Source organism: Theobroma cacao, chromosome 4 (assembly GCF_000208745.1).
Source record: "Theobroma cacao cultivar B97-61/B2 chromosome 4, Criollo_cocoa_genome_V2, whole genome shotgun sequence".
In the NCBI taxonomy this organism is placed as follows: domain Eukaryota; kingdom Viridiplantae; phylum Streptophyta; class Magnoliopsida; order Malvales; family Malvaceae; genus Theobroma; species Theobroma cacao.
In genome coordinates, this window is record NC_030853.1 from 7,557,954 (window position 1) to 7,568,377 (window position 10,424).

Below are 10,424 nucleotides of genomic sequence, written 5' to 3' on the forward strand. Positions count from 1 at the left end.
GGCCAGCATGGGTTCATCATGAAAACTTGAGTTTTAAGCATGAAAAATGAAAAAGAAAGCATGGGTAGTGTAAGTCAGAAGATAAAATCACAAAATTTTACCTTTATTAGCTTAATCCCTTGAAATCCCACACTTTTTCTTCAATTTTCCCACCTAGGGTTTGTGTTCTTCTTTTCTTCCTTTGTTCTTGCTATGGCTGGCCATAATGAAGAGAAATGGGCTGATTTTGTACTAATTTATAAGGAAAATAATGAATGGATGAGATTTTGACATATGTCACCATTCCATTGGTCTATGTGTCATACTTAGCCATTAAGTAATCTCTCTCCACCACTTAAATTTTCTCAATTATCCATGATAGTATTGGGTAAAATCCATGTGCTGGACAAGTGTTGGGTGGTGTAAAATTCCAAAATTCCAACTTTCCCCCTGAAAACTCATAAAATTACTGTTTTGCCCTTAGGACTCCAAAAATGTCTGAATTGAAATTTTTTACCTTTCAAACTCAAATCATACTCCAATGAGTCCAATGTGATCAAAATCTTTTCTAAAAATTTCCATTTTGTCCTCGATTAACAAAATTACCATTTTACCCCTAAAACATGAAAATTCCAAATTGACTCTGATTCATCCCTCGAACTCCAAATCATCATTTTAAGTCATTATAGGGTTTTAAAATTCTCAATTTCATCTTAAGATCTCTATTTAGACTAGCTCGAGGCTTAATTCAACTTAATAGTACCATTTGGTATAATATCAACTTTTGACGATTTTTCAGGGCTTTCCAAGAATGCAAGCATGCTATCCATCACATGTATGTCATGACAAATATTTTATAAGGGTAGGCTTTACATAAGTATTAAAAATCAAAACTCGAATACGTGATAAACCACTTTAAAACATAATCGAAATTTAACACTTACTTGCTCTCTTCCAAATCTCTCATATCCAATCAAAATTGAAATTAACAATAACAAGACATACCTTTGCATTAAAGTGAGCCAAGGGAGGCTCTGATACCATTGCTAGGAACAGCATGATTAGAGCATCAACGTAGGAAAAAAAATAAAAATAAAATAAAAGCCATGCCTCCTATCTTTGGATCACCTTGGTTGTTTAATGCAAAGTTAAGCACCACATAAAATGAAAAAAAAAAAGTTTTACCTTTCCAAAGGATATCGTAATAAAATGGATTCCTTTTGGTGACAAAACGTGAACACCTTTTTGTGTGAAAGAATCCAAACCACTCAATCGCTTGGCCTCCAATGATGCACACACGATTACTGTCACGACCTGATACTCTCCTCGTGCCCGTGACAATCGCCACGATGTCCCGATAGACATTCATTACTCGAAATGCCAACCGAAATCTCGCAAGGCTTTAATATCAGTTTTCTCACCTCCCTTGCGAGCAACAGTTGCTAATATCATATTTTAAAAGATTATAAGCTATTTCCAAACCAAAATAATAAAAAAAATAATTTTCGTCTCTCGGGGGTATTTTGATTATTTTTCCCTGAAAATTTTGAAACAAGCTAATAATGTAGTATGCGAGTGCAAAACACATATTTCATAATCAAAAATAAGTTTAGATATCTAAAACATTCATTTAAAGTGAAATTATGACTATTTGAATATAATAAAAATATTCTATTTTCTTATAAAACAATTTTTATAGAGTTATCTATAAGGAATTTTTGTAGCGTAAAAGCAAAATAAATTCATACATACTGTAATACAGATAGTCAAGGTATGTAATTAAATTTACAATGACACGTGAACCCCCAAATGATAAAAGTGAACGAAGGCTGTGAACCTACGATTTTTAAATGAAGTAAAGCCAACTGTAGCCTTCAATGATATCAGCTATCTACAAACTATCCTGAGCTTAAAATGGGTGGAAATGAGGGTGGTGAGTTTATATAAACTCAGTGAGTAAACAAATATCATCTAAAATATCTAAAGCCGAGTAAATGGAGACAACTTAAAATAGTTTTATCGTACTATGATTCATAACATTTCAAACTCATTTCAACTAAATAAAATAAATTCATTTCACTCAAATAATCAACATGGCTTATGAATTTCTTAAAAATTTGGCTCGTGTCAAAACTCATTCTTGGGGATACCTTGGCCGAGGCATCTAACCGAGTCCGCCAAGGCTGTTAAAAGGTCATATGCTCACAAAACACATTTTTACGTTTAAAAGCATAGTCGTTCCTTGGCGTTGGCTAAATTCACTCTCACATGGTGGTTCGACGTGAAGTGAACTCTAAACTTTACCTCAAGAGTTACCCTCCGCGCCTCTCGTACCGAGGTAAAATAAAATGTAATGGGGTTTACCGTGCCCCTCTAATAGGCTGGTCCACAAAAACTCGCCCACTGTAGTAAGTGAATCAATATCCCACCAAATCAATAAAATTTCAGCAGCATAACATGGCTAATATAATATTACCAGCCTGTCAAGGCAAAGCAAAATAGTTCATATAATTTCAACACAATTTCCAATTCAGCCATTCATGCCAATATCATAAGCCATTCAAATCAAACCATGATTTATAACATAGCAAATAGTCTCCAATTACTCTATTTTCCAAGCCATCATTCAATTTCAAGACTATTTTATAAAATCATTTCGTTTAATCACATTTTGCTTATAAAACATAAAGATTTACCATTTAAACTCATTTTTCTATAAAATCACAAAAACGAATAAAACCTACTTTAGATAATTAAGACGATAATAAGGTTACTCACAATATCGGGAGTCGAAGTACTCCTAGTCCCGGTCTTTGGGTACAACTTCTTTGCCCTTGCCGGAGGATTCACCACCTAAACATAATGCATAATCAAGCAATTTATCACATTGGTGCTAAATCATTATAAAACTAATCTAGGCTCTATATGAATGCATGAAATGGAATGCGAATTGTTCGGTTCATCGTCTAAACACGGTGTTCTACATAAATTCAATTGTGTACTTAAAGAAAACGGTATTGGCCTAATTCGATCTATCAACCAATTAATTGGCCAATATGTCCAATTTAACTCCAAATAACTCCATTTCCCTCCCAATACTCCAAATCATCAAACTCAAGTCAAGTAATATAAAATTTAGCAAGATCATCTTCACATTTCTTCTTGGTAATTTCGACCATGGTGGGTGCATGAACACTATGGTTTTTCCCACTTGATTTTTACACCATAAATCATTAATTTCTAACCAAATCACTTGAAATAAAATCAAGTCCACCATCAACACACCATAGGGAAGATTCGACCAATGGAGGGTGATGGAAGAAAATGAATTTTTCTTGTTTGCTTTTCATGTTACACATCACTAACTAAAAACACTAGAATATATTGAAATCTAACCAAATTAACAATCAAAACCTCTCTCTATATGTTCAGCCAGCAAGAGATCCATCATATAATCATGAATTTCAACCATGAAAATAAGAAAGAATGCTTAGGAAAGATAGATCTCAAGCTAGAATTGAAAAATCTTACCTTTTGTTACTTGATTCTTTGACATTTTGTGAATTTCTCTTGAATTTCTTAGCTAGGGTTTTGTTCTTCTTCTTTTCTTCCCTTTTCTTCCTTTGGCCGACCAAGAGAAATGAGTTGGGAGGGTTTATGTGCTAGTTTTTAATGTAAATTATAAACAAATATAAGCTTGCCACTTGTCACCATACTATTGGTCCACATTTTACAATTAACAATTAAGCTTTCTTTCTCCACCACATAAAATATTTCAATTATTCACCACATAAAATGTTACGGGATGAAATCTATGAGTATGACAAGTGTTGGGTGGTTTAAAATTACAATTTTTACCCTCGGGTGGTAAAATGACCATTTTGCCCTTACGTCATGAAAATTCCATTTTGACTCCAAATCTATTCTCGAACTCCGAATCACCATATTAAATTATTCTGGAAATTTAAAATTCTAAATTTCATCTTAAAATCTTTATTTGGTCTAGTTCAAGGCTTAATTCAACTTAGTTGTACCATTCAGTACACTACCGTCTTTTGACGATTTTTCGAGGCTTTCCAAGTATGCAAGCATATTGCCAATCACATGAATGACATGGCAAGTATTTTATAAGGTCGAGCTTGACAATTGCAACGGATCCTTCTCAATGAGAGAGCTTTATGCCACGGGCTTGTGCTAACAAGTGGCAACGATTTGTCCTCTTTTCTTCTTTGATTTCCAGTAAAGAATCAAAGGAGAAGTTTTCAAAAGAAAATAAGCCTCTCAAGAGTGGCAGCACTGAAGAGAAAATCCCTTTTTTTTTTGTTTCCTTCTCCTTAAAAAAAAGAGTGGCTAGGTTTAACTTGTTGAAATTTACAAAATAAGTCCTTAATATTATAACAATTATAATATTTAACCAATACCTAATTAAACTCTTTTAATTAGGTCTTTAGTAGTTAAAACCTAAAATTTGATTTAAGTCTAACTTAAATCATCACACTCTCAATTTAATCCAAATTGCAACCTTTGTGTGTGACCCATTAGGTTCCTAACATGTTGGCAATGGAATTGAATTATAATATTATTAATTAATTAATTTAAATGAATCATGTTCAAATTTAAATTAACTAATTTAATTCCATAGACCATGATTTGCATCTAGCAATGCATCATGGCCACCCAATTGTTAGAAGAGTCAAAGGATTCTTTGATAACCTTTTAGTGTACAATTTTTCAATGTAATTAATTCCCTCATCATATATCCCGAAGATGATAAGAGCTTGGCGCAGTGTCTACTCTTATTGATCTCCATATTTGTTCTCACAGTTAGATCATTAGCTTTATGGAGACTTACGAAACTCATTTCATAATCTCCTAATCACCTTGGCCAAGGATTTGATTAAGCTAATATCAACCAAGAACTAATGAGATATTTCCCCTTGAATCACTTCGGGTGATGATTCTTTTCTTGACCACTCATTTGCTTTCACATGCTTCATGCTATACCCAAAAACATCCTGTTTTGGCATCCTTGGTTAGGCACCCATAGGGATGAAATCAAAGCATAGCACTTCACACATAAGACAACCTGATGCTTCAAGTTTAGGGAGTATTTACACAACTAACACATGAAAAGTATTGCATAGACACTTGAGTGAAATACCAAATGCACTTCTCATGGCGGGTCATGTTCAGTGAACTCACTCTCCCATGGCAAGCACCCACATGCTGGTTCCAAGTATCTTTATACTTCAACCTATGAAAACGATTGCTTACTTCACAAGTAAGGAACATAACATGTGTCAATCTTTTAGCATTATTAATGCCTTGTCTTAATAATACAATGATCAGGAGCTTTTAGGAACAATGCTTTAATGCATAAGGATCTCATAATTGTATCCCAATACAATTCCTTTGCAAGACATATATAGTTCCATGGGCTTTATCTACATAAGTACAAAAAGTAATTAAATCACAAACTTATGGATAAAGAAGTACCTCAATGTTATTATGAATAACAAAATGTCATACATGAATATCTCAAAATTGCAATTCCCATACAACCACAGATTGGCTTGTATGGCTTATACTAACAATTTTCACGAAAAGGCTTGCTTGGGTTAGATGGACTATGCTTATTGGGTCCATGCGTCGGTCACAGCCCGAGATTTGGGCTGTGACAAACTTGGTATCAAAGCTCTAGGTCAATTGAGTCCTAGGGATTCTTGTATCTGTCAGCAGAGTTGTGGGAGTTTGTGCAGAGTCTCATCCTTGGATTGTCGGTACGCAGCGCAAGCTAAGGACGAAAGGCTACATAGGCCCCTAATTCTTTTGAAAACTTACCTATTCCTATGATGTATAAATGACTAAGCAATTGATGCTTGGTTCCATATAGGTTTGGAGGAGCGCCTATTACAGACGCCATGTTTAGAAGAGATGGTAGTTCGGATACCCCTCACAGTGCTAGTGAGGGATCATTAGATTCCACTGCCAAGAGCCAATGGCGCCCAAATCTAGGTAGTCCAAAAAATGGCCCGTCCCGGATTCCTATTAACTGGATTCCATCAGAATTGGAAGAAATGTTTCGCAGTTGGGAAAGCCTCGAAAATAGTGAAAGCTCTGAAAGTGAGGATAGCTCTGACATTCAGAAAGCCGTACAAAAAGAATTCCTTTTGGAAATGTCTAAGGAATAGTTTAAGGAGAAGGTGAAAGAGGCAATGGCCAAAGGAGATTGTTGTCCCAAGAAAATGTCAGTTGTTCGAGACTTTCCTCCAAGTTGTGGAGTAGGTGCTGCGCTTGTGAGTAGGGAGGAATACATAAGAATACAACAAGTTTGGATTAAGGATAAAATGGGAAAATCTCATGAAGGAGAAAAGGACCTAGTAGAGGATCCATCGATGTGCTCGAATCAAGGTGATGATGATCCTAATGGCGCTTAATATTTTTGTTGAATTTAATATTACTTTAAGTCTAGGCAGATGTGATGTAAATGAAGTAGTAGTAGTTATCTGTACAAATGATGTAAGAGTTTTGCCTTTACTTTGTATGACTCGAACAAAGTATGAAGTAGTTGTTTAAATGACTTGATGTATATGGGAATCATTTGGTATGACAGAGGTGGATTAGCAATATAATTATTAAGGAAAGATATACATTTTAATGGCATGATTGGTCGCCTTAGGCAATTATTGAAGGTTGGCATAGAAAGTCATTAACAATCCAAGCAACTACAAGACTTGACGATAATTATGTTTTGTAGTACTACGGAATGGTTACCAATTAACGTGATGGACCTTTGAGTGGCAACCCTAGCTTCTAGCAAGCTGAATAATGCCATTTGAATTGATAGTGTTTATTAGGAATTATCATTTATCATGGTATGTGGGTTTGTCATGATTTCGAATACGAAAATAAGTAAGTAAATAAATGAAGCCACAGTTCATGGGGCAAGTTGAATAAAAAAAGTCAATTTTCAAGTAAACACATTGAACTAGGGGACTATGTTATAATAAGTAGGTTCAATGTGTTGTAACTGCATAGGATCGTGAGAAAGCATGGTAAGGTAAGTAATCAATCGTGGAAATGTGAAATTGGGAATCTTAATTGCCGTTACAATTCTGAAGGACATGGGAGAAATCAATGAGGCTATATGTGACCCTTTGAATGGTTAATGTGATTAAGTCGAGGATTATACATTTAAAAAAGGAAGGGATTACAAAGTGATGCCATGACATTATAAGGAAATAATTTGGCACAAATATGGACCAATGGAGGCAAATTATGGAACTTGGGAAAGATGAATTCTTGATTTAATAAGGGTTGTGAGTATAAAGTGTGGAGAAAGATAAACTATTTTCATGGTCATTTGTACCAAAAGTCAATAAACTATTGGAGATACAAGAAAAGAACGATAATTAATTATGGATGATAAGTATTGTGGGATGCCATAAATAATGAATAATTATGTGTGGCAATGTATATATATCTTGTGAAGTCGTTACACAATATGGAAAGGTTGTCCTAAGGTGGGACTTAGTGATGTACGATAAGTGCTAAAAGATAATATGAGTTGAAAGTATTAACTTGGCTTAGTGCATATGACAAGTGAAGAAAATATACACATGCTTATGGACATTGTGGAAAGAGCTTAAAGGAAAGCCATATTGTTGAGAAGGATTGAAGTAGTAACTTTGAAGATAAGAGAACTTCCTTGTGGAAGAAGTTTTTGGTAGTTGCTTCTTTGCAACACTAACTGTCCAGCGCCACGACGTTAAGAACATCACATGTATTGAACGTATGAGCAAGGGGTTGTAATTTGATCCCTGGGAACTCTCGCATGTGAATAGTGGCGAAGCATGACTCTCCGCCCAAGGGCTTATGGATGAAAAGGCTACCCGAAGAGGTGGAGTCGCCCTATGAATGCTCTGATAGGTACCCTTTATTGTTACAGACGGAGGAGGAAAGGGCTACCCAAAAAGGTGCAGCTGTGCCTAATGACAAAGTTGGCATCAGAGGCCTTGATATTGAGCATTGTTATGCAGAGGTTTAAATGATTTGGAGAATGATACATGAATTGAAAAGTTACTTTATTGCCCTATATATAGTGGCATGTAGGTTAAAGGGAGAATGATGTTATATCAGTATAAGAGAATCGTACAAAGGAGGGTTGAAGGTAACCTTGATAAGGAAGTTGGATAGTGAAAACTCCTAAGGTATTATGGAAATTGGAATTCGGAAATGCATGTGACATGCATGATTCGAATGAGTCTAAGTCTTAAGTGATTGGTTAACATCAAAATGCAATAAGGACGTAATATATATGTTAGAGGCATGAAAGATAATTGAGGAATAAGGATGACTTTTAGGGATTGTGGCATTGCATGAGAAATTCGTATAAAGCATGTACACATATACCGGATTGCAATTCAATGAAAAAGACATTTGGCAAGTGAGATGTGATTAATGACATTGTGATACAAGGATATATAAAGTACAGTGAAACTTAAACATGTAATTAGGAAGGATACGAATGGTATGAAGTTATACATAGGCATAATGAAAATTCGTATGGATTACGTAAGAGACAATTTGTGGTAGGACACAACTTGAATGGTATTTTCAACAACTAAAAAAGGGTAATATGAAATTGGTTACACCTAATATTCATAGATTAAATATGAGGAATGTCGACATTTAAAGGTGCATGTACATATGTGTCACGACCCAAAATCTAGGCCATGACCGGCGCATGGGCCCAATGGACGTAGTCCGCTAAGCCCAAGCAAGCATACTTATATTACCTGGTTATCATTTCATACCACAAGTTACTAAAGTCATAATTCAAAATCTCAATTCGAAATGATGAAAACCATTGCCAACTTGTACTAGCATTACTCATTAAAATATACGCATATTGTCTACAGTATGTATTCTAATAATTAACATCAAATTTGTCTATACATGTCAAAAGGAGACTCGAAGTCCAGTAGAGAAACTCGACAAATGTATAATTACTGAATGTCGAGACACCTACCAAGAGTCGAGTCTACAAAGGCACCTCAACCTAGTTATCGACTGCTTCTTGATGTGAAAACATGAAGTTGAAAACAGTGAGTATAAACCCAGTGAGTGAATAAGGAAGGGAACAAGCAATCGATAGGAAAATTTTGAAAATCATGATGCACTTATTTTAAAACAATGCAATTTAACTTAGTGCTTATCATAACCCCTCAGGAAAATCCCAATTAATTAAATCACTTAATGTAAAGGGTCCATGCTCAACTATGGTACCAAGGAAGTGGAAAATAGCGCAACAATCGATCAAGATACTAAGCAAAACAGAAAGTTTTTCGCTGCAAAGAGATTCAAGCCATAAAACACAAACTTTGTCGTTGCAGCGAGAACCATGTTTGGTGAAACCCTCGAAACCTGAGAGTTTTTTGCTGCAACGAGAATGAATCTCGCTGCAATGATAAATAGGGCACTAGCAAAAAATCCCCATTTCCTCAAGAAAAGGCCATCCTACTAAAATGACAAAAACAACATAAAACACATATAATTTCTCAAAGTTCAACATGTCAAGTTTCATATGCATTTCTATCAAGCCCAGCTCTACAATATGTTTATTATGCCATTCTTACATAAGAATGTATGTTTGCTTACTTAGGTACCTCGAAAATCGTTAAAGGATGGTATTGCACCAAATAGTACAATTAAGTTGAATTAAGCCTCGAACTAGTCCAAATAGAGATTTTAAGATGAAATTGAGAATTTTAAAACCTCAGAATGACTTAAAATGGTGATTCGGAGGTGGAGGACCGATTTGGAGTCAAATTGGAATTTTCATGACTTAGGAGTAAAATGGTCATTTTGCCACCCGAGGTTAAAATTGGAATGTTGGAAGAAGGTTTTGATCAAGATTGACTATTTAGAACATAATTTGAGTTTGAGAAGTGAAGAATTTTAATTTCGACATTTTGTCAAGCATAGAGGCAAAATAGTTATTTTGCCACCCTAGGGGCAAAATTGTAATTTTACACCACCCAACACTTGTCCAGTACATGGATTTTACCCAATATTATCATGGATAATTGAGAAAATTTAAGTGGTGGAGAGAGATTGCTTAATGGGTAAGTATGACACATGGACCAATGGAATGGTGACGTGTCAAATTGTCATCCATTTATTATTTGGCTTAAAAATCAGCATAAAATCAGCCCATTTCTCGTCATATGGCTAGCCAAAGCAAGAACAAAGGAAGAAAAGAAAGAACAAGAACCCTAGGGTGAAAATTCAAGAGAAAATTGGTGGATTTCAAGTACTTAAGCAATCAAAGGTAAAATTTCTTGATTTTGACTTGTGATCTACCTTTCCCATACATTCTTTTGCATTTTCCATGGTTGAATCACATGATTTCATGATGGGTATCTTGCTGGCTGAACACTTAG